Genomic DNA, 22,237 nt, shown 5'->3' with positions numbered 1-22,237 from the left:
GAGGGAGCCGTGAACCGGTTTTTTTTGAAATTTGAAAAAAAAAAAAAATTTCAAATCAAAACACCTGGAGGTGACTCATTGTTCGTGGCTCTTCGGGAAAAACTCCCGCTGCCAGCAAAAACAGGAATTTGAATAAGCAGAGTGAGTAATCCGGCCCTATTATAGCAACACTTGGCTTTGGGGAGGCTTTCAGTGTCGCGGGTTCCTCCTCACGCTGCTCGCTGGATGCCAGGATCCATTACAACCCTCGGATCCCTCATTCCTGTTCATCCTGACACATTTCAGTGCATATATTCCTCTTCCTGCGCACACCTGCACCATCCTAGATAGTGCAAGATTATCAGTGTGCGAATCAAGGCACCAAGCGATGCCTTCAGACTGCATGGAGTGGGCTCATCACCAGGACATACAGTGCCCAGTTTTCAGCTGGTCTGTAAAGGCAAGCAAAGGCTTTGACTTAGCCCTCACTACAAGAAAGACATTGAGGGGCTGGAGTGAGTCCAGACAAGAGAATGAAGCTGGGAATGGAGCACAAGTCTGATGAGAAGCAGCTGGGGGGGGGCTCAGCATGGAGAAAATAATGCTCAGGGAGGACCCTCTGGCTCTCTGCAACTCCCTGGGAGGAGACTGTAGTCAGGTCGGAGCTGGGCTCTGCTCCCAAGCCACAAGTGACAGGAGGAGAGGAAATGGCCTCAAGTTGTGCTCAGGGAGATTCAGATTGGGTATTAGAAAAAATTCCTTCACTGGAAAGATTGCCAGGCATTGGAACAGGCTGCTCAGGGATGTGTTCACAAAACACATGGATATGGTACTTGGGGACATGGTTTAGTTGTAGTCCAGCAGTGCTGGATTAACAGTTTGATTTGATGATCTTGGAGGTCTTTTCCAACCTTAACTATTCTATGATTATAGAATAGTTATAAGGATTATAGGAGGATGCCTCAGATTAATATTCACAAAACCAACATGAGACATGGAAGGAAAAGGTGCATTTAAATCAAATCATCATCACAGTTCCAGTTAATTGCTTTATTTCCATAGTAGGGCCTCTTCCTTCAGCTCCTTATTCCCACCTCATCCACTCCCCAAATACTGAACCCCTAAATCGCTGACTGGGTGGCAAGGACAAGAGTGATCCCAGCAAGTAGAGAGTGGCTTGGTTTGGAAGGGATCTTAAAGATTAAAACTTCCAAACCCCCTGCCACGGGCAGGAACACCTTCCAGTAGTCCAGGTTGCTGAAAGCCTCATCCAACCAAGCCTTGAACACTTCAGGGATGGGGCATCCAGAGAAGCAATGAACCTACACTTGAAATATTTGAAATACATGCTGGGTAAAGCGACTCAGCAGGACAGAGGAACCCCAACCCCATTGCTCCTGCCCCATCCAGGCTGCGAGCAGTGCTTGGGGAAGGGAAGGCTCAGTCATGCTCAATCACTCATGAGAAGGGGAGCTGGGACCTGCCTATTTAACACCTAGTCTTTTGAGGAAGTTTTTAATGTGCAAACCTCAGGTTTTTAGATCTGAGACTCTTTCAGACAGAAAAATGAGGCATTTCTTAGATTGTATTATAAGTGTCTCCAGGATGAAGACAGCATTGCTGGATCTTTCTGCATATGTAATCTTCAATGACTTACCCAAGGTTACACAGTGTCTAAGTGGCAGAGCTAAAAACTTAAGTCAAAAATTGTGTTCTGCTTATTAGCAAGTACTATTCTTCCTCAGCATTGCAGTGTAAAAGGTAATTCAAGTTCCCGCGGTACACATAAAGCTCACATGTTGAGTTCTGGCTGTTGCTGGGATTTTTCAGCACATTTGCTTTCACATGTACTAGTTCTGCAGGCTGTTTTCTGGTAACTACAAAGGGGTAAATTTTATGGTAGCTGGTTTTTTTTAAGTAACTGCTTCCACCTCAGTCTCTTTATCTACCAATTCCAGATGGGAAAGCACACATCTCTCTTCATCCGTCTCACCAAGACAAAACTTCTAATGTTCTGTCATAACCATGCACAATGTCAGCTTAAACAGAGCTATATAGAACATTTCAGTACCCTGCAATTTGATAAAGAATGTAAATTTACCATCTGAGAGGACTAGTAGTCCTTGGAGCAGAAATATGTCAAATTCTCCAACACCACTTCCATCGTTCTATGCCGAGAACTCAGCCCTGATGTCTAAGAGAAGGTTGGGCTCCAGCATGGACATCCTGAAAAAGATCCAGACCTGACAACAAGGCTAATTTTAGGTCTGTAATAAAATATAGTCATATTTAAAAGCTTTATGTTCTGTTCTTCACTTAGATGTTTTATGAGGTTCAGGCCACCAATCCCTTCTGCACCCAACTTGCCAGTTTTTGTTGTTCTGTTTTCCTCCTGGAAAACTGGCTAGGGTGCAGGATACCAAAACAGTCAAAAAGTTAATCTGACCGAAGTAAAAGGATTCCTTTCATTGCTCCCTTAGCAGTTATAGAATCTGCTCCTTTGAAGATGGAGGATTGAATATTCCACAGTTTCTCTGAACACTTAAAGGAATCTTATTGATTTCTCAGTGTGTAGTCCTGCCTACTGAAGATGATTTCTTCTGAATATACTCAGTCTGTGATCCTGACAAATCAGGATTTTTTGTCAAATTTTGTCAAATCAGTGAAATGGACACATTCTACATCAAACCTTAATGTGAATTCCTGATAACACATTTGAAGACCTAGAATTACTGCTTCTATCATGGATTCATTTTGCATCTAAGAATTCCTTGTCATCTAAACCCTGGGAGAGTTTTTATGTTATACATATTTTGCTTTATATATTTAAACAGCACAGCATAATGGCATTGAAATGCAAGCTGCTGTATCCAATGGCAGTGCAGTCACACCATGAGATCATAAATTACATCACATTACAGGTTTTATCTGCAAAGACTGGCAACATCAATTTTGGTCTGTCTTTGGAAGTGATTAGTTTTTGGGTTGTCTGGATTTTTTGTTTTGTTTTGGTTTTGGGTTGTTTTTGTCGTTGTTATTGTTTAATAAATTTATTTGTATCTGTTTTTAAGGCTAGGATTTTTAAAAGAAACTACTTTGTCAGTGTCGGACATGACATGATTCACACAGATGCAGCTCAAAGTGAGATGAAAAAAGAAGAGAAGTTTATTTGTTCTTTCAGTATTTATAGGTTTTCGACAACTACCACGGATTGGATAGTCAGGTTACCACCTTCCCAGCCACACTGGCCATGAGACGTCCATCAAAAGGCATATCTTTAATGGAATGTATAAACACCTATGTTTATAGTTACTTTCCTGGGAAAGTGGCTAGAAATTATGAAAACAATATCAAAAGGCCTGATTCTCAGGGCAACACTACTTTTCTTGGATAGTCAAAAGGATCTGGGAACCTCTCTCATATCTTTTTTGAAAGACCCAACCAGTTTTCACTTCCCCGTTTTGAATCATCCAAGTTTCTGTGTCTAAGCTAGGAGTAAGTAACCTTGAAAAGGAGGCAAATTATCTAAACAAAATACAAGAGCTTCATTCATTCCCAGAAATGTTGGGTAAGCCTCTGACTAGAAGAAATTCCCTTGCAGCTTTAAGTCTGATGAGTATCTTTGCCTGAATAGCCACAACATCCCCTCCTTATCTGCCTGTAGTCCAGGGAGCATCCACCACTCCCCAAATGGGGGAATATAGAAGGAAAAATGCTATAAACAAGCACTTTACTTCCCTGTTAGGAAAAAAAAACCAAAAAACAAAAAAAACAAACAAAAACCCCAAAAACAAACAAAAAACACAAAAAAACACCCCACAATGAAACCACAATAAACCCTATTGATTTGGCTTACACAGCTGATTTTGAAGCTCAGAGAGTATCACTGCTTTGGACTCAAGCTGTGGCTGCTCAGCAGCATAAGTGTCAACTCAAGTACCAAGACTCTGGTGTTGAGAACTGGCTTAATACTCTCAAAATTTTAGTGAACAGACTCATGTGAACTCAAGAATTTAACACATCAGAGGAAACTATTTGAATGTCCTGTAGCTCAAGAGCTTGTAGGCAAGTCAGCACATTGCCCAAAACAAAGCCAGTAAACAGAACAAAAGCCCAGGGTTGACTGCTCTTGAACAGATTATCTTCATGAATGAGATGAATGTTTCTGGAACAGTAAAACCATTGAAGCTGCCTCCACAGCTCACACATTATCAATTAACAACAAAACAGGGTCTCTATACCCAAGTGGAAAGAAAATGCCTGTATGAATTGCATGTGGGTATTGCAAGTAAAATTAAAAGCTTGATGAAATGTAGCAAAAGATCACTGAATCAGACCTTCCTTTCAACTTGTGGTTAATATTCAATGAAGCCAAATGTTACATTAACCTAAATGGAAAAACTATGTAGAATTATGCTATCAATTAGAGCACCTCATTAGCTGGTCTGGTGATTCAGAATTGATGGAACTGAACCCAAGGCTTGTAAATACCTTGATCAATGCTATCCTCAGCTTTTAGGCATTAAGGATGTATCTGCAATCTCTCAGAAAAATTGTTTCAAGCTGAGGTGAACATCCCTAAAATGTCACCACAGAGTGTCACAATCAGAAGGTTTAATTGTATTCTCAAACCCATTCTCATCAAGCTTTACTGCTGCTAGTCAGCTGTCCTACAGATTGTGGCCATGTTCAGCCTTGGCACAGCTCTATCAACTTAAGTGAAGTTATGACAGGAATAAATATAGATCTATTTTTGGTACTGCAGGCATTTTGCACATTCACATCCATCTTTTGTCCCTGATCAATATCAAATATGGAAAAGCCTGATCCCATTTGTGCATTCATGTTACCATTCTATGAAAGAACCTGTAAGGGTGTAGAGAAGTAAAGGCGTAAACCCCATAATTTTTTCTTGTGTTCCCCCAAGAGGAATGGTAGAGATTAGAAAGAGGAATGTGGATAGAAGCATTATATAATTTGGCATTCTCTCACCACAGCAATTATAATCTGTACATATGAGCCCTTTATATAGAGCACTGAGGAGGAAACCTTGGTTCTGTTCCCAGTTCTTTTGACAGAAATCTTGTCTGCATTACACTAATTCTGATCTAAAATTCCATTTGTAATCCCCTGACATGCTTCTAATTCTCACTGGGTTTAATTCCACTTCATTTTATAATGGTGTAAAATTTTAAAAAATATACAAGCCAAGTTCCACCTGGACAAGAACATCTATTCTACTCATTTTCAGAAAATACACAGGAAATTTCACTGGCCACACTAATGATACAAGCAGATGCTCTTGCATGGTGACAGAAAATGGCACCATTTAAAATTAGCATCTTCTGAACAATGCTCACATTTAATCCCATTTCTGTACCAAAGCGCTTCATGGTTTTGTAATGTAAGCCTGCAACAGTGGTTCACTCAATAGCTTCATAAGTTTCTATTGTCACAGCAAATGCACACTCACAGCTTTGAATTCACTATGCTCCCATTGCTTTGAGATTTGTAGCCATATCAGTTTCTCACAATCTAATAAAAACTGGGCTTAGATGTCTTGAGACACACGCTGATAGGGGTTCTGTGATAGGCTTTGGGAAGGTCCATCTCTCTGACTTTGCATGTAAAGTTCATTCCTCAAATTCATCCAGAAGAGGACTGAAAGGGATGAGGAATGCAAAAGCTTATTAGAATTAATGCTTTCTGTGGTGGTGTAAGATTTAGATGCTTACTGTTTGTCTATGCCATGGTCACAGCAGTGACCATGGTGTAAAGCATATACACATGAATAAACTTTATGATCCTAACAGAGGAGCTCTGTCAGGCCAGCCTATAGCTCACCTCAACTTGTACATCTCTGTGTCTGCGACCATAAAAATGGACATTATCTCTCCATGCCACTAATAGCACCTGGAATTAATACTGCAATGCAATTTTGGAAAGAGACTTGCAGATCATGTCTTCCCGACAGAGATGTACATCTGGGTATTCTTAATCTATTAATCATGTGCCCTTTGTTTCCACAAAGTTAATGGTACTAGCTCCTGTATTATTTTATGCCTGACTTGACATTGCCTATGGCTTCACGTGTTTGGAAAAGCAAACAAAACATCTGTGAATAATAAGAATATCACAGAAGAAGGGTGATGACGATGATAATGATATATATAACACAAACTACTCTTGACTTTAAGAACCGTCAAGTTAAGATGAAATATGACAGAGAGGACCTAAAAAAATGCTCTCTTCCCTCTGCTGATAATCTCTCTACCTTCTTGAGAAGTGGCATGTTAAAAATAGCCACCACTTACAAGGTAACAACCTCACATCATCAGGTAGTCACCTTCTGTAACCTTGCCAGCATGTTTCAAATGCACCTGCTCCATCATCTGGAAGAGTTGTCAGAGCCTAAAGGCAAAAACCATCTGAGAAACGGATCAGAAGAAAAGGCTGTTTTTCAAAGCCTTTTTACAACTGGATCTGCTTAAGCATTCCAACCCAGCCTCAGCTGCCATCAGTCAGTCTCTCCCACATCAGCAGTTCTGAACAAACACAAATTGGCCAGATTATCATTAAGCAACTTCAGCTATTTTGTAAAGAGCAAAGTATCACTATTCAAACTAAGTGGCAAGAACCAGATTTTCACTTGCCCTAAATCCAAGTAGTTTCTCTACAGCCAACATCAGAATTTGTCTTCCAAATTCAAAGTACTCAGGAAAATCTTCTTTACAGAATGATCCAATCTTATCACATGCTCACACTATCTCCATTCCCTCCAGTATGCATTTTCTATCAATTTGTATTAAAAAAATCCTCTTGCCTACTGAGCCCAAGCATCAAGTTCAGCTAGTGCTGCACAGTCCAGTTCTGGAGCCATGAGAGAAGAGCTTGTGGTGCTCACCAACTGCCAGCTGATATCAGGGACTGATGAAAATCCTACACTTCCAGTTTTTGCCAAGTACACTTCACAACCCAAGCCTGCAGGCAGTCACTCTTCCCTAGAATCCAAAAAACCCCGGAGCATTTCCACAGGGCAACCATTCAGCAGCACTTCTCTGCTGGAAGTCACCCGCAATGCACCATATAATGGCACTAACTGCAGTGTTACAAACACCAGCTATTTCTGAACATGCTGCCAGAAAAAAATAATATACAAACCTAGATTGTTCACAGTGGTATCAAAGGAAACACATAAAGTACTTAACATCATGCCCTGAAATGAACATTGCCCACCTTCCACAGCTCCTTTAAAGAAAGATTTGTCATGAGTTGATGTTTATGGAAAATAAAAGCACACCCTAGTCAGCTAAATTTTGGGATAATGGTTCTACTGAAATTCTTAAATCAAAAAGTTCAGTGAAATTTCTTCAGATTTACACAGACATAAGTCAACTATCAACCCAACAGCAATGACCATTCTTGAGAGTCAACATCCTCAAAACCAATCCCCATCCCCACTGTGATGATCTAGCAAGGGAATTTGATGAGGATTACCTAACCCATAAACTAGGGGGAGGAATGGCAAAAAATAGTAATTCCTTTTATTTTTAAAAACCACATGTCCATTTGAGAGAGAGGACAGCAAAAAGTAATAATTCCTTTTATTTTTAAAAACCACATGTCCATTTGAGGGAGAGGTTTACTTGTGTTGCACTATATTGGGAATGGCGAAAGTAACGACACAGACTCTCTTGTGGTTGTACAGGAGAGCAAGTTTTATTATTCCTGATCTCCATTTATAGACAGGTCTGAGAAGGTCCAAGAGGTAAAACTCTCATTGGTCATTAAACCAACACATCACCATCATTGGATAATTGGGTACTACACCCTTTGACTATTTCTTGCAAGTAAACAACAAGGATCCAAACAATACCTGCAGAGGTTGTTTTTCTTCTCCAAGGACTGTTTGGATTCCTCCTTATGATTTCTCAGGCCAGAGTGAGAACCTTGTGTGACTTAGTTTCACACAGGCTCTGTGCTCCCTGCCTGCTTTCAGCATCCATATACTTGCACCTGCCAAACATCACACCCAATTTTAAACCAGAAAGCTTAAATGATTACTTTGCAAGGAAATGTACAGAAAACAATTATTTAATCTCTCCATTAACCTAACACAGAATAGTCAAATCTAAAGTGCTGCAGGGCCACTGCGCAGCCTCACGCATGGCAGGATCAAGCTTCCCTTCTTGAATTTCTTTATATTTCCTTTGTCCTCCCATTCTCCTATTATCAAACTGATAACTAACCCTCCTGTGCTGTTCTAACACTGATTTTTTCAAGCATTTTTAATATCCACCACCCAAAACTGACATCAAAACCTACTCATGAATGCTGTCCTAATATTTTGTTTCCTACCAAATCAAAGGAGGTTCCCACTGTAATGATTAATGATATGTTTGTTGCCTTAAACAGCTTTGATATTTCAACATTTAATCAATTTTATTTTTTTAAGTGACAGGTGTGCTGCCACCCTGAGTTTTACCCATGATGCTGCACTGAACTCAATGGTTTACAGTTATGGTATGAAGACCTAACAGCCTTGCATTTATTTTACACACCCCACATATGATTTTTAATAACACTGCTTTCCCTATCTGGAATATTTTTTGGAAGGTATCAGTGTCAAAACAGCCCATGGCCATATTAAAGATCTGGCTGATGTTTATCACTGGACAACAAACAACACACTGAGGACATAGCACTGAGAGAGAAATTTTCAGAATTTTATATTTCCTGTGGAAATTTTAGTAGCAAGAACACTGTAACACACAACCTTTTTTCAAATAAATGGCACACAGATGATAGAATGATTTTCTGTGTTTTGAGATATAATCACCTCCTGTATGAGAATTAACATGAGCTTTGTTTATTCCAGTGGTAAAACAACCTGTATTCAAGCTTGCCCAGCTGTCTAGAAACTCAACTGATTCCACTGTAAAAGCAGGTGTAGTCAATCATTCCTGTCACAACATTAGTACATTACTGGCTGTTGGCAAGTGGGTCAGCTCATCACAGCACTTCTCAGCTGCTCTGTTTCCTTCCATCCTGGTTGGCACATGAAACAACGCCACTACAGCTGCTGAATTTCAAAAGGCATCCATCTGTTTAACTTCCTAAAATGACTTTAAAGTGTGGGATACAACAAACACATCTGCTACCCTCAGCATGTTTTAAAAGATCATCTGGAAATTAACTGGGAAATTATAAATCTTTTTAGATGGTGATCCACAGTGAAGTTCCAATACACGTGTAACATCTGTTCCACCTTCAATTATAGCTCAAAGCTTTGCATCTCTGGCTTTCTGAAGAACCAAGGCAAACTTTAGTTGTAACCAGCTCTGTATCTCCTTATCTCACTATTAGTCTGTTCAGGATCACATCACTGGGCATCCATCTATATACAATTTTGTCACTCCTGAAAGGCTTGACTGGATAAACTTTGAGCACTGTGGTCTGATCTCATAGTTGACCCTGCTCTGATTAAGTTAGACTGAAGACCTTCTGAAGGCCCTTCAATCTGAATTAGCCCAACTATTCCCAAACACAATTAAAGAGAAAAAATAAAAAATACCATTAGTATCTACTGGAAGAACCCAAAGTAGAAACCAGCTATGAACAATAACCTGGTCCATCAGGAGAAAGTGCTTAGGCAGGACGGCCAGCAGAAGATACCAGCAGATCAGATTTTAGGAGGAAAACATTAGCACATGTTTAAGTGTGATCTTCCTTTCAGTTCTTCTCTCACATCTCTCACAAACACAAATGTATTATCACTTTGAATTATGTGAACAGAAGCTTACATCTAGGATTTGCAATTTACATTAACCCAACCTGCATTAAGAGTGATTTCAACACCAAAAGCAAACCACCATGCATGTTTTTACCCTAAGGTACAACATATGTGTAACCTGCAGCACCAGGACATCTCAGTAAGTTCCTTGGCTACCTGCTGCATTCTCAGCAGACTCTTCAGGCATCCAAATTTACATCTGCAGAGCGCAGGCAGAGCTGGTGTAACATGACCCAGGAGAGATGTGCATCTTCCACAGGTCTGTGGACACCAGAAAGGCTAGCAGTAAACCATGAGAAATCCCATACAAGGAGCTGCCATATCCACTGCGGAGGTGAGAGGAATTTACAAGGACACAGAAGAAAAGCAGCCCTGGGGAATATTTTAACACCAAACTGGGAACCAGGTGAGGTACCCTGGCTAAGGGCTTGTGAACTACAGGCCAAGGCAGACCTTCAGTAACAGGAACTAATATTTGAAACTCAGTATTAGAGCAAAACCTCTGAAGTGCAGAACTTTGCAGCAGTGCTAACACTGTTCTGCATGTATACAAATGAGAAACCAAATTTTCTGTGCTGTAAATAGCTTGTGCAATTAATAGCAGTTAGCTGTTCCTGTCTTTTTCGAATTACAGACTCAGAAAAAAAGGGCATATTAAGTTACCTCATGCAATTCTGGACCACCAACTGTTAGAAGTGCAATTTGAGGATGAGGATTAGCTACTGCTAATTATCAAAATTAAAACCTGAAATAGCAATGTTTACTTTTAAAAATGAGATGATTTCCTGTAGCAGGCATAACTTTCCACTACTCTCCCCTGCCAACAGTTATCACTTTTGTCAGAGATTTCTGGACTGAAACTTTGAACACAGAAATGCCATCACCCAGAAAACCTTTCAAAACATTTTGGGTCTCCATTTTGGGTCTTTCAAAACAAAGCCATTTATTTACCCTTGGCTATTTACCTTTTAGCTTCTCTGCACAGACACAAAATATTTGTGTTCCTATTTTGTCTTTTCTTTTACATATTCAGACAGCTGCAGACATTTCCAAAATCATCGTGTTTCCACCATGATGTTAGGAAAAATTTCCCCTGGACATCTCTGTACTGTTAGTACAACAATAAAAAAATTACAGCTGTGTATGCATATGTATGTGTGCACACACACATGTATTGTGAGCTGAATGAAAATGTGTCTAATTTGACCTGAGAAAACCAGAACAGCACATTGACATAAACAGGAAAAGTTTGGCACTATTTGCAGCACAGCATTACCAATTGCTGTCTCTCTTACCCTGTGCTGAACAAGCATTTCCAACTCAAAGGAATAATTAGCATGCCGCAAAAAAATCAGAGCACTTGCAAATACCAAAGCTTTAACTTGGCATTAGCAAAGAGCAATGAGAATTCATCACTGTAAGCCCACAAGGAGCACTTGCTGCCCAAATACACTGGGGCAGGCAGGTCTGTGCCTTCACCACCCATGTCTGCTGTGTTTCACAGCTGCAGGATCAAGTTCAGGGATGTTATGGATTCTGGTGACCGACATGGGACTCAACGAGACGGGTCTCTGGTTAAGCTCAGGAAACCATTTATTCAACACAGGAACAAACTCAGTTTAAATCCAGAGACAGAGAGCCCAGAACAGAGGCAGGGTGGGGGTTTTATGGGACAGAGCCAGGGTGACATTTAAGGCCGGGGTATAATAGGAACAGAGCAAGGCAGAAACCCCAGGGGCACAGAACCAATCACAACACCCTGGGCTGCCACCACACGAGGGGTCCGGGGTGGGGAACTCTTCCTGGGCTCACAGGGCACATCCCCCGAGGCAGAGGGTGGAATTTATTTTTCCCAGGCTTTAGAGTCACGCCTCTCACTTTAACAATGCTTATCTAAAACTAAATCTTTGCCTCCCTGGACAGGGGCACTCCACACACATCGATCATAGAAAACTGAAACTTCATTAGGAAATAATTAAATAGCACATGTCATTTTTCTAAACACCATTATCAAATTTTTAAAACCCACTGAGAGACCCCTCACTCCAATATCTCATTCTTAGCTGCTGATCATTTTGTCCAATTTTAACACTCTTGTATGAAGCACACAGTGCCAGTGACTGCCTCAGGCTGGAAATTTTGGAATGCTTTAGCCAAAATGCCAGAACTAAGGTAGAACCGTATGTCATTCACTCAGCCACACCCAAAAAGCACCAATGACCTTTGCTTCAACAGCTCAGGCACAGGTCCAGAGCTTTGAACAAGGAATTTGGGATTGGGCAAGGTAGTTATGTTTGTTCCAGAATAAAGTTTAACATGCGTTTTCTAAAAAACACACACAAGACAGCTGATTTTAAAATCATTTTATACATGCTTAAGAATGCTTAAATTCAGCAGTTGAGGTCTGCTGAGTCTGTGCTACTGAGCACTACACTGCTCCCGCAAATGAGGGACAAAGCCCATAGCTGAACTGAGCACTCCCCAGTCCAGGGGAACCAGAAGAAATAAAAAGAGGATTCTAAGCAGCAGGGAGGATAACAAGACTCGAAGAGAAAACCTGTATGTGGGACTGAGAGCACGGATTATGGAAGGACATGGAGATGGAAGCTGGTTCTAAAGAGGAGGGTGTGAAGAGTAGAGCCAAAGATGGGAACAGGACTGGGCTGAACACCCAGAAATAAAGAGAGAGAGGATTAGGACATGGAAGTTCTGAACCTGTAAAACACTACCCAGTGCATGCCCCAAAATCAGGTTCACATTTCATGTATGAAGTTAGTAAAATACTTATTTTAACTTTCCCAGTGTTTCAGGCCTGTATTTATGTAACAGAGATTACAGCATCCCCATAACCCAATAAACACCATCCACAGATCAGGTGATGGCACTTTACTGCCAATACAGTATTTGGATATTAAACTTATCAGCACTATGCACTGGGAAGCACACACCAGGAAAAATCCATGAGAGTGTCAGGAGGGAAGAAAAACACAAATTTTGCCATTAGGGAGGAATTTAGTTAAGTATAGTAAATAAAGCTGAGAGTCTCACATACCACATACTGTTCTTTCTTAATTAAACATACTGTTAAATAACTGGTTGCTAACTTGCTGCTCTGTAAGGCCAGCATTGGAAAAAGCAGTGTATAATAATGCCCTTAAAACTGAATCATCATGACAAATAGTCTTTATGTCAGAAAATGTAAAAAGCAAGTATCTGGGATATTTTGTATTTGGCATTTCCTATACTTTTGGTCCTTAACCTTTGTATTTCAGCAACCCTAATATTCTTTTACACTTCATTTGTTCAAAAAGTTTAATATTTCCAGTTTCACAGTGTATATTGGATGGTATATCAAAGAATTTCAGACTCTTGCACAGAAGATTTTACAATTACTATTATACGGTGACATCCTGGGAAATCAGTATATGTGCACACAGCCCATACACCCCATCCCCATGCTCCACACAAACACCCCTGCAGCCTGTCCCAACAGTTTTGGCACAGACAAGATCACAAAATATCCTGAGCTGGAATGGACCCAACAAGGACCACTGAAGTTCAACATCCCACCACAAGCACAGCAGCAATTGCAAGGTCATCTCTACACAGTGATGCTGGGATGAGTCCCACACAACTCTCTCTTCAGGGAAGGAACAGGCACAAGACCAGCTCTGCCTGCTATCATCTGAAGAGTTCGAGAACACATTATCAGCACAGCCAAGATCACCCACCCCTCAGTGCTGCAGAGGCAGCAGCTGCGCCGGGTGTACTCCAGCACCCATCGCACCCTTCTGTACAGCTTCTGTCCCTCTGCTGACAGCCTGGCGTGCAATGTCACCTGCAAATGGCTCACCAAGCCTCTGCCCCAGTCCCCACGGCAGCCAGGCCCGCTCCACATGACAGCCTGGCACCTTGTCAGCCAGGCTTGGCAGGCAAGGCTGGAGCAGGCTCCCTGGATAGTGAGCAGGTGGGGGGGACAAATAGCAGATGGCTGTTCATATCTCCACAACAATTTAATCACGGAAATCGTGAGGCCACTGACGTGCTCCACACCACCTCCAGTGCCGCGCTGCAAGGTGAGCAAGCTGATCTTTCCCAAGGGCAGCCCTTGTGACCAGCCAGGAAGTGTTTGAAGTGTAGTCAGGACGCAAGCCACACTTACTCAACTTGAACTTCCTAACAGGAACAGAGCACAACAGATCTGACCAGTTCAAGCAAAAAGGAAAAGTGCTTGTACTGCAGGAGAGTTGTGACCCTGGAAGTCAAGGATATGAGATAAGTGCCCAGTGCCACTGCCGAGCTCCCGTGCAAATGTAGGTGAGCTGGCCTGACAGCTTGGCAAACACCTCAAATCAGGCTGCCCAAAATAGAAACAAGTAAAATTATTTGCTGCTTTGGAAATGTATTTCTTCGTTTTCTCGTTATGAACTGTAAAACCAGATAAAAAAGTCTGTACATTGTCCAGGGCAATGTGACAGCTCTGTTAACAGAAGTACCTCAGAAACTGAGATATTACCAGATAGATACTTAATTTAAGCATGGGAACATTCTCCACCTGTGTAATTAATGCTGATCTATATTTGTGTGACCCAAAGCCAGGTTCCTCTGCACTAAAGGGGATGTGGGGATGCCACAGCTGATATGTGGGCAGATCCAACAGGAAGGCAAAGGCAGCAACTGCACCCCTAGTAAAGAACAAAGAACAAAGACTATTAAGTGTGTTGTCTTTTCCCAGCCTTGATTGAAATTAGTAAACAAACAAAGTTTATATTGGTTGTGTTTTGCTAAGTTGGTCAGAGCATGCTCTTGATAACACCAAGGTTGTGGGTTCAATCCCTGGATGGCCCATTCACTTAAGGATTTAACTCAATGATCCTTGTGAATCCCTTCCAATTCAGAATATTCTGTGAATCTGTGTTTTTAGCTCCTTAGCAAGACAAAACTAAAAACCCCACTGCACAATAGTTGATTTTACATATCCTGAAGGGTACAGCTAACATCCAGGTGAGACTACAGACTTGGGCTCTTTGGCATATCCTGAGGACTTACACACATGGATGCAGCAGCAGATAAAGAAAACAGCTGTAATTATTCCCAAACATGTATAAATCACAACAAGGGAGCAGTTGGAAGCAGGAATAGAGAGCCAAAGTTTGACAAATGGAAAAGACAAAACCACTGGAAAAAACATTTTTGGATGTATAAGCAAGCTAATGAAGAGTAGAAATAAATAAAGTATAACAGATAGGTTATATATAAAAATATCTGTAAAGCAATCTAAAATAACAGTTTTCTCTTTTGATGTTACTATCTGAGTTCATGTTTATGGCACTACCAAGCCTCAAACAAATAAGATGAAAAGTGGGGAGGGTTATGCTGATAACATTGTTAGGGAAGGAAGGAAGAAATAAAGGAAGGTAGTGTTTATCTTTCCTTTTACTCTCAGTATTTTGATTCCCTGTCCCATAAACAGAAGGGTGAGGGTACTCCACAGGTGTTTGTGACTTCAAAAACTTAGTTCTGCTCCCTTGGTCCAAAAATTCCACAAAATGTTCCTCCTCCTCTCCATATTATGCTTTACCACCTAGAGCCAGAGCAAAAAAGGACAGCGGTTTCCAACATATGAGGGCACAGGCACAAACCTTTGTGTGGCAGAGCTGTGCTGGGAGCAGATAATTACAGCAAATAAAAGGCAGCTCTGGATACAACAATGTGGAAGCAAATCCAATTGCTAAGGACATTGGTTGAAAACAGCCCTCAGAAACAAAGAACCAGCCACATTAGAGCAATCTTTCATACTTGTATAAAGTAAGTAATTGACTCACAGACAGGGTAAAGCTTGGGAGCACAAAGAAAGATCACAAGTTGAAGCTGGAAACTGTCCCAATGGTCCCATATTTCAGCTCCCTCTCTGTTTACTATTCTCCCCACTCCGGGTTTAAGCACAGCATCAAAGCTTGTTATTAGTCTGTAATCAAGGACATTAGAGCTCTCAAATTCAACCTGAAGACAAACTGGGCAAAACCTGGCAAGGAAGCAATAACAATTCCCTCTGAGTAATCAGAGTATTGCTCCACATGATGCTGATAGAAAACGGTCCCTTTGTGCCCAGGGGCCTGCCAGAGGGCTCACTCGAGAGAAAATGTTATCTTACACACTATAAATATGAGAAAATAAGATTAGAGGCAGCTGTTGTGACAGCAATTTGACGTGTCAATACACCCCCTCATACTCTGCCCAGGGTTTTAGCTCACTAGTGACTCAGAAGCAAGAGTAGCATTGCCAAATCCCCCATGTCCCTGCATTTCCCATCCACTTGCACTATCCAAGGACTGCCCTCACTCTCATGTGACTTCACTCTATCAGAGATGGAGTCAAGCACACTGCCATTATTTGGGTACTGTGCAGAACAGGACAGCTTCTTTATTGTCCTAGTTTGGTGCTGTGACATTACAGATAATGTTAATCAGGAGCAATGATAACATTACAAAAGTCTCTTACAAAAGTTGACATTTGAAGCATTTTCACTGAAAACTAAGTACAGTCACTTATCAATTTTAACTCCTGCCATATTATTATATATTACTAAAAATCCACAGCATTCTGTCAGATAATTGTCTGCATTCATTACTTCCAGTAAGAAATAAGCTACTGAGTGGGAGAAAAATAACCATTTGGTTTTTACATTACTCCGGGTTGCATGCTTAATAGAGTTATTTCCTACATAACCCAGTGGTTATTTCTATTTATATTGTGTGTAGTTGTCTTTGCTATAAATGAAGATCCAAAACGGGTGAGAACTATCACGTGGCTGCTACAACATGCAAGAGATGCATAAGGACACACTGCAAAATATGACTACTGGCCATAAAGCTACTCTTGATGGGCAATGTATGGCCTACTGGTTTCCTAAAGAAAAACAGAAAACACTGGCACCTTAGTTCACCTTGCAGTCAAAATCTGGCTGGACATTCTCAAGAGCTAAGGGTAATGTAATTCCCCTGGGATAAAGTATTTTAAGATACAGGTTATGGGAGACAACATCCTTGGGTAGTAAGTTCCAGATTTGAATAAGGATGTACTTTTGAAAACCTAAATCAAGACCTTTGTCCTTCCATTAGTCTTTTAAGTTCAGTTTCTGGAAGCACTTCCCAAGGATGACTCAGTATCTGTAAAGTAATTGCTCTTCTCTGAGATAACCTTCGGAGATACAGCAAGCACAGAGTGATGTTGTGACAGAAGTCTTACATCCTTTGTACACGTTATTTGTACCCATTCAGCTTCAATTCCTGAATTATGGGGTCTAGAGAGGTCTGGCTGCTGCCACCCTGGAGCAGCCAAAAGTCATGGTGGGAGGGAAGCAGGAAGCAATGCCACGAGCAGACTGCAGTGCCTGGGTCCCTGGCACCTGTGCAGAGCAGGGGGGGAAGCCTGCACCCTTCCAGGGCACAGCCCTGGCACCATGCAGAACACTCCCACGCACATTCCCACTCCCAGATGGCCTCCACACAACCCTTCCAACATAAATTATTTTAGGATTTTAGCAATTAAGCCACAGAGCCCAGATTTTTGTCTCACAGTCAGGAGTGCAACTCTTTTTTAAAAAAGAAAAACAAACATTTTTTTCAAGGAAAAAAACCTTGAACAGACAAGCATCCCTGCCAAACCAAAAATAATCATAATAAAATGTTCCTGCTTCTACAGCAAGTCACCTAAAGCATTCAAAATACCGCCCATGAGTTTGCTCTGCTGACAGCTCTGTGTTTACACCTGCTGCTTTTCCTTATCCTGAGTCTGGCAGGAAACAAAAGCAGGAATGGAAATCATCTCTGTGCAGGCAAATAGCTGAAATTAAGGGGAACAAGAGACGGAACAAAAGGCACATGCGATGTCATCCCAATTTTTATTGCTGTTTACAGTGTAGAAGATGGCAGTGGCACTCCAGTAATTCAGTAGAGGGGAAAAGGAAGCTACAGAGCTTCAGCCCAGTTTAGTGATGAGTTCCCTTAAGCTCAAGAACCTGTAATTCAGAACACTTTTTTTTCAATACATTGATATTAAAGCACATCACCACATCTACTCTGCAAAAAATTGAGGAGCTGATTTTACTTTAAACCTACTGAAGTGAGACAAGAAACACAGTGAGTTGCAGGAGAGAATCCTCTCAATTTCTCTTCTTCCTGGAAAGAGAAGATTGGGCTAAAACATTATTTAGATAATTTGAACTGTGTTAGAGATAGGAACCAGACCTTAGTAAGTCCTCAGGTAACCACTTGCATTTAAATGCCTGCAGCAGCAAGCTCCTGGCAACATACACATCAGACATTTCTGAAGCCTAGCACAGAAAGACAAGGGCTTTTATGCTTGCCTGCTTGTTTTCAATGGTGGATATACAACCCTTATATAATTTACAATTTTCTCATTGAAGTCTTGAAAATTTCTATTGAAACTTCAGTAACAATCTGCATTGTCCATCCCATCCCATGATGCTGACTCAGAGACAGGACTGAAAAAGTCACCAGGACCAACTGTGTGCCCCATTCCCAATGCACACGTGATTCCAGCTTCCCGTAAGACAGGCCTTGAGCTGCTGCAGTTCAGACAGAGCCATGCACAGGCAAAGAAAACATCTGTGCAGCCCTAAATCAAAACAGCCCAGCCTCTCCCCATTCACCTCAGCCAGCCACCCCAAATCAGGCCTGGAGTCATGACCCTGTGCTGCTCCCAGCATCAGTCACCCCATGACTCACAACCCTCTGTTAGCTGAGGCATCCTCTCATCTACCAAAATGTGCCCTGCTGTTTGACAAGGCTGCCGAGTCACCCTGGCAAGTCACCGGAACAGCTGAATCACCCTTTTTCCAGCACTGGCTGCTGTCATTGTCCCAGGTCTGACTCTGTCCTTGTCCTGTGGTATGTTTCTCACCACACTGGCCTATGTGGAGCTGCTGACAAAGCTCCTGAAACCCATTAAGGCTGCTTTACTGAAGGAAGGTTTTGGGAGAAAGAGTACGAGCAGAGCTTTGGGGCAGAGGCTTTACCTGCAAAACAAGGAGTCCACCAGAGAAGTCGACATAAAGCCAAACTTTACCATGAGCACAGATGCTCCTCCAAGCATCTTAAAAGTAAATCCTTTCTACTAGCTCTGATAACTTTAATAATTAAACCCCTAGGTCAGGCTTTTGAGAAGGAGTCAAGTCCCAGTTCTCATGCTATCTCTGCAGTCCCATGGTACAGAGAGACAAGGAGCAAAAATAAATGTGAATGACAGATTCACATCTGAGGCTGACATCTAGCTATAACATCAAGTAAGTGCAGGATCAACATGACTGAGAGACATCAAAGGAGAGGAGATACTGTGCAGGACCAATTCTTCTCTCCCTCAAAAGCAAAAAGTATTTTAAAAAAGGCTCAAGAAGCAAAGGACAAAAAAAAATCCAGGTTATAACCCTTTTTAAAAAAAATACTATGCTTTTAAACTGGATGTTATGCTAAGGAGTAGCCTTGTGATACTGGAAGGATTAAAAATGGCACAACTGATAACACACAGAACTCTCTTTTCTACATTCAGCTCAGCCCCACAGTTCTGTATACCAGATTACTCAAGTTTTGTGTTCTCCTGCTTCTAGCCCCTTTGCCCTTAATCTCCAGAAAAATCTCCGATCCTCATGCCATGCTCTCAGGAAGAAGTGGCATGAGGCTGGGCCAACATTTCCTTTCTGGCCTGCAATTATACAAATCACACCTTTACAGCTTTTCCATCACTGCTTGACCATTTATTTCTCAATGCACTTTCCCAAGGCTTGCCCAAAGTTTCACTTTCTGGCAGGCATGATTAGAGAAGTTAATCAAATATCAGGCTGAGAATATTGCAGAGAAATGTTTCAATACCAGTAATTTTTGTGAAGAGTGAAGTAAATCAAACATTAGGCTGTGAATACAGCAAGTCAGCTATTTCCATTGCTCTCAGCTGGTATGTTCCATGCTATAACTCAGCCTCTGATGAGAAGCTTGCTGATCTTGCACCCTGCTAAAAGCAGTCGCTCTGTAAGCCAGTTACTGTCATCAAAATGGCACAGCAGAACCACCACCATCACTTTTTGCAAGCTTTCTCCTTCCTCCCTGACAGCCATGAGAGCCAAGTCCAGAGCACACCCACCCCTTCCAGAGGAAGAACAACATGCTGGTTCATGCAACTCAGCAAAGGACAATTTCTTAACATTAAAAAAAATAAAAAATAAAAAATTACTATGCCTTTACAAATGACCATTTTTGAGTATAAGCTGGAGCTGGGCACATCTTATCCTAACATAAGCAACATACATATTCTGAAGAATATCCATAAGAGACACGGGAGTCTGGCAAAACACAGGGAGGGCCTTTGCTAAAATGACTGGATGAGGCGCTTAAGCGTATGTATTTGAAGATAAGAAGGCTACAGGAGTGATCTTCTTGTGCTCTGTAAGTACCTTAAGGGGGACCACAAGAATAGGGTGGATGGATAAATTTGAACTAAGCAGCAACAGAAAAACATGTGAACAATCCCAGGCTTTAAAAGAGAAGTAATTTATATTAAACAAAACCATGGTGTTTTAGTCAAAGTGGGCTGCTATCTAGCCATGTGGGAGTTGTTTTTTTGTCCAGGAGGCTTCTGCAGCATATAAATAATGTAGAAGTCAAGCAAATAAAAACAAATTTCTTGGATAGCAGTGGTATCTATGGGTACCTATAGGATTAGATGCTCAAACACAATAGTTTTACTCATGTATACAGGGTTTACCTAGCATAAGTAAGGAATCTCCTTTCCTCAGGTTACTACATGGAGTTGGAGAGATAGCAGCTTGTGGTAGAAAAGAATGGATATAGTCTTAATAAATAGATGATGCAGAATATTTTTCTAGCACCCAGTTGTACAGAATAATTTCTAACATGCAAACAGAAGCATCAGACACACTTACGGTATCATCCTGAAATGACAGAATAGGACAGCAAGAAGTTAAAAGTGTCTCTCACCTGCCAAAGTCTAAACCTCAGGGGTGTAGAGACCACATCACACACAGCCCAATAGCTCACAGAGGGCCAGTGCCCCCTCTGCCAACACTGAGCGCTGCAGCATGATCAAAACACCCCAGTCATTCTTTACCTGTACCTTGCAGATGTTCTTAACACACTTTTACTGAATGCTCAATGTCCAGCCTGTGTTGTGAAGTGAAAGCAGAAAAAAAAAATATTTAAGCCTATCATAAGGGCTAATGGTTTTAAACTAAAAGTGGGTGGATTAGATTAGATATGAAGAAGATGCTTTTTGTGATGAAACACTGGCAGAGGTTTACCAGATAGATGGTGGATGCCCCATGCCTGGAAATATTCAGGGCCAAGTTGGATGGGGCTCTGAGCAACCTGGTGTAGTTGAAGATGTCCCTTCTCATTGCAAGGATTGGACTAGATGATCTCTAAAAGTCCCATCCAATCCAAACCGGTTATTTTTCCCTCTCAAAAACCACAATAGGTTGAAAATATTATGTGCCATGTGCAGAGTGACTTACTGGAATCCCTTCTAAAGAGAAAGTTTTGCCATTGGCCAAAATCTGGTGTTTTGTTTTTGTTGGAATGGGAGTTTTATGTCACCTCCCTGCACCCATTGAGATGAAATTTGAATCTGCTGTTGTTTCACCTCGGGTGCCTTGACTTTCTTGTACTAAAGAGGAAGTCCTTGTCAATACTAAACTATTTGCACTGGCCTCCCTAGCCTGTGCTGTGTCTAGACAATTTGGCCTAATGAGAGATTATTTCCTGTGTTTGTGGCTGACAACACCCAAAGACAGTTTGGAATTGTGCAGTGATAAAAAGTGAACTATATTAAGCCAATAGCACAGAGCTGTTAATTTTAAATAGAGATTAGAAGAGAGAATGGATACAGCTCCATGCCATCAAAAAGTCACTGAGATTTGTGCTTGAGCCAGGAAATTAAAACAAAAACAGGCTTTCTGGTTTAGGACTGGCATCTCCACTAAACCCACTGAGCTCCATAAGCTTACCTATGTGTTACAATGCAGAGGGGTAGCAGAAGCAATGTGTGTGTGTGATTACAGGCTAATGAGAGCATGACTTTTGTCCCCAGTGGATGCAGCTGGACTAAAACTAATTCCATTCCTAATATGCAACAGCAAAGGTCAGTCCAAACAAAAGGTAATGATCAAATCTCTGGCAGAACCAACAGTAGCTTCTTGGAACTTTCACCCCCAGGAAGCTGCTGGAAGAAACAGGCGTGTCACAGCAGTGACACAGGCTCTCTCACAGGCACCTGGTGAGCATGAGGTAAGGCCTAGCCTTTCCTTGCTCCACCAAAGGCAGTTGAGCCCACACCTAAGCCAGAAGATTTACTAATAATTAACACATATTCTACATAATATACACATTAATATAATAATTTTGTTTCTTTCCCCATTTCAGAATATGGGCCAGT

At 41.4% G+C, this 22,237-nt stretch overlaps 1 protein-coding gene across 4 annotated transcripts in view; it reads right to left on the bottom strand.

The window, feature by feature from the left end:
* NAV2 (neuron navigator 2) overlaps positions 1-22,237 on the bottom strand; it is a 385,416-nt gene that overhangs the window by 210,797 nt on the left and 152,382 nt on the right. The gene's annotated exons all lie outside the window — the stretch shown is intronic.

This window comes from Pseudopodoces humilis, chromosome 7 (assembly GCF_049639895.1).
Source record: "Pseudopodoces humilis isolate 2021_Gansu_Grassland_sample_001 chromosome 7, ASM4963989v1, whole genome shotgun sequence".
Classification (NCBI taxonomy): domain Eukaryota; kingdom Metazoa; phylum Chordata; class Aves; order Passeriformes; family Paridae; genus Pseudopodoces; species Pseudopodoces humilis.
Note: the sequence above shows the minus strand (reverse complement) of the source record. Positions and strands in the feature narration are given on the sequence as shown.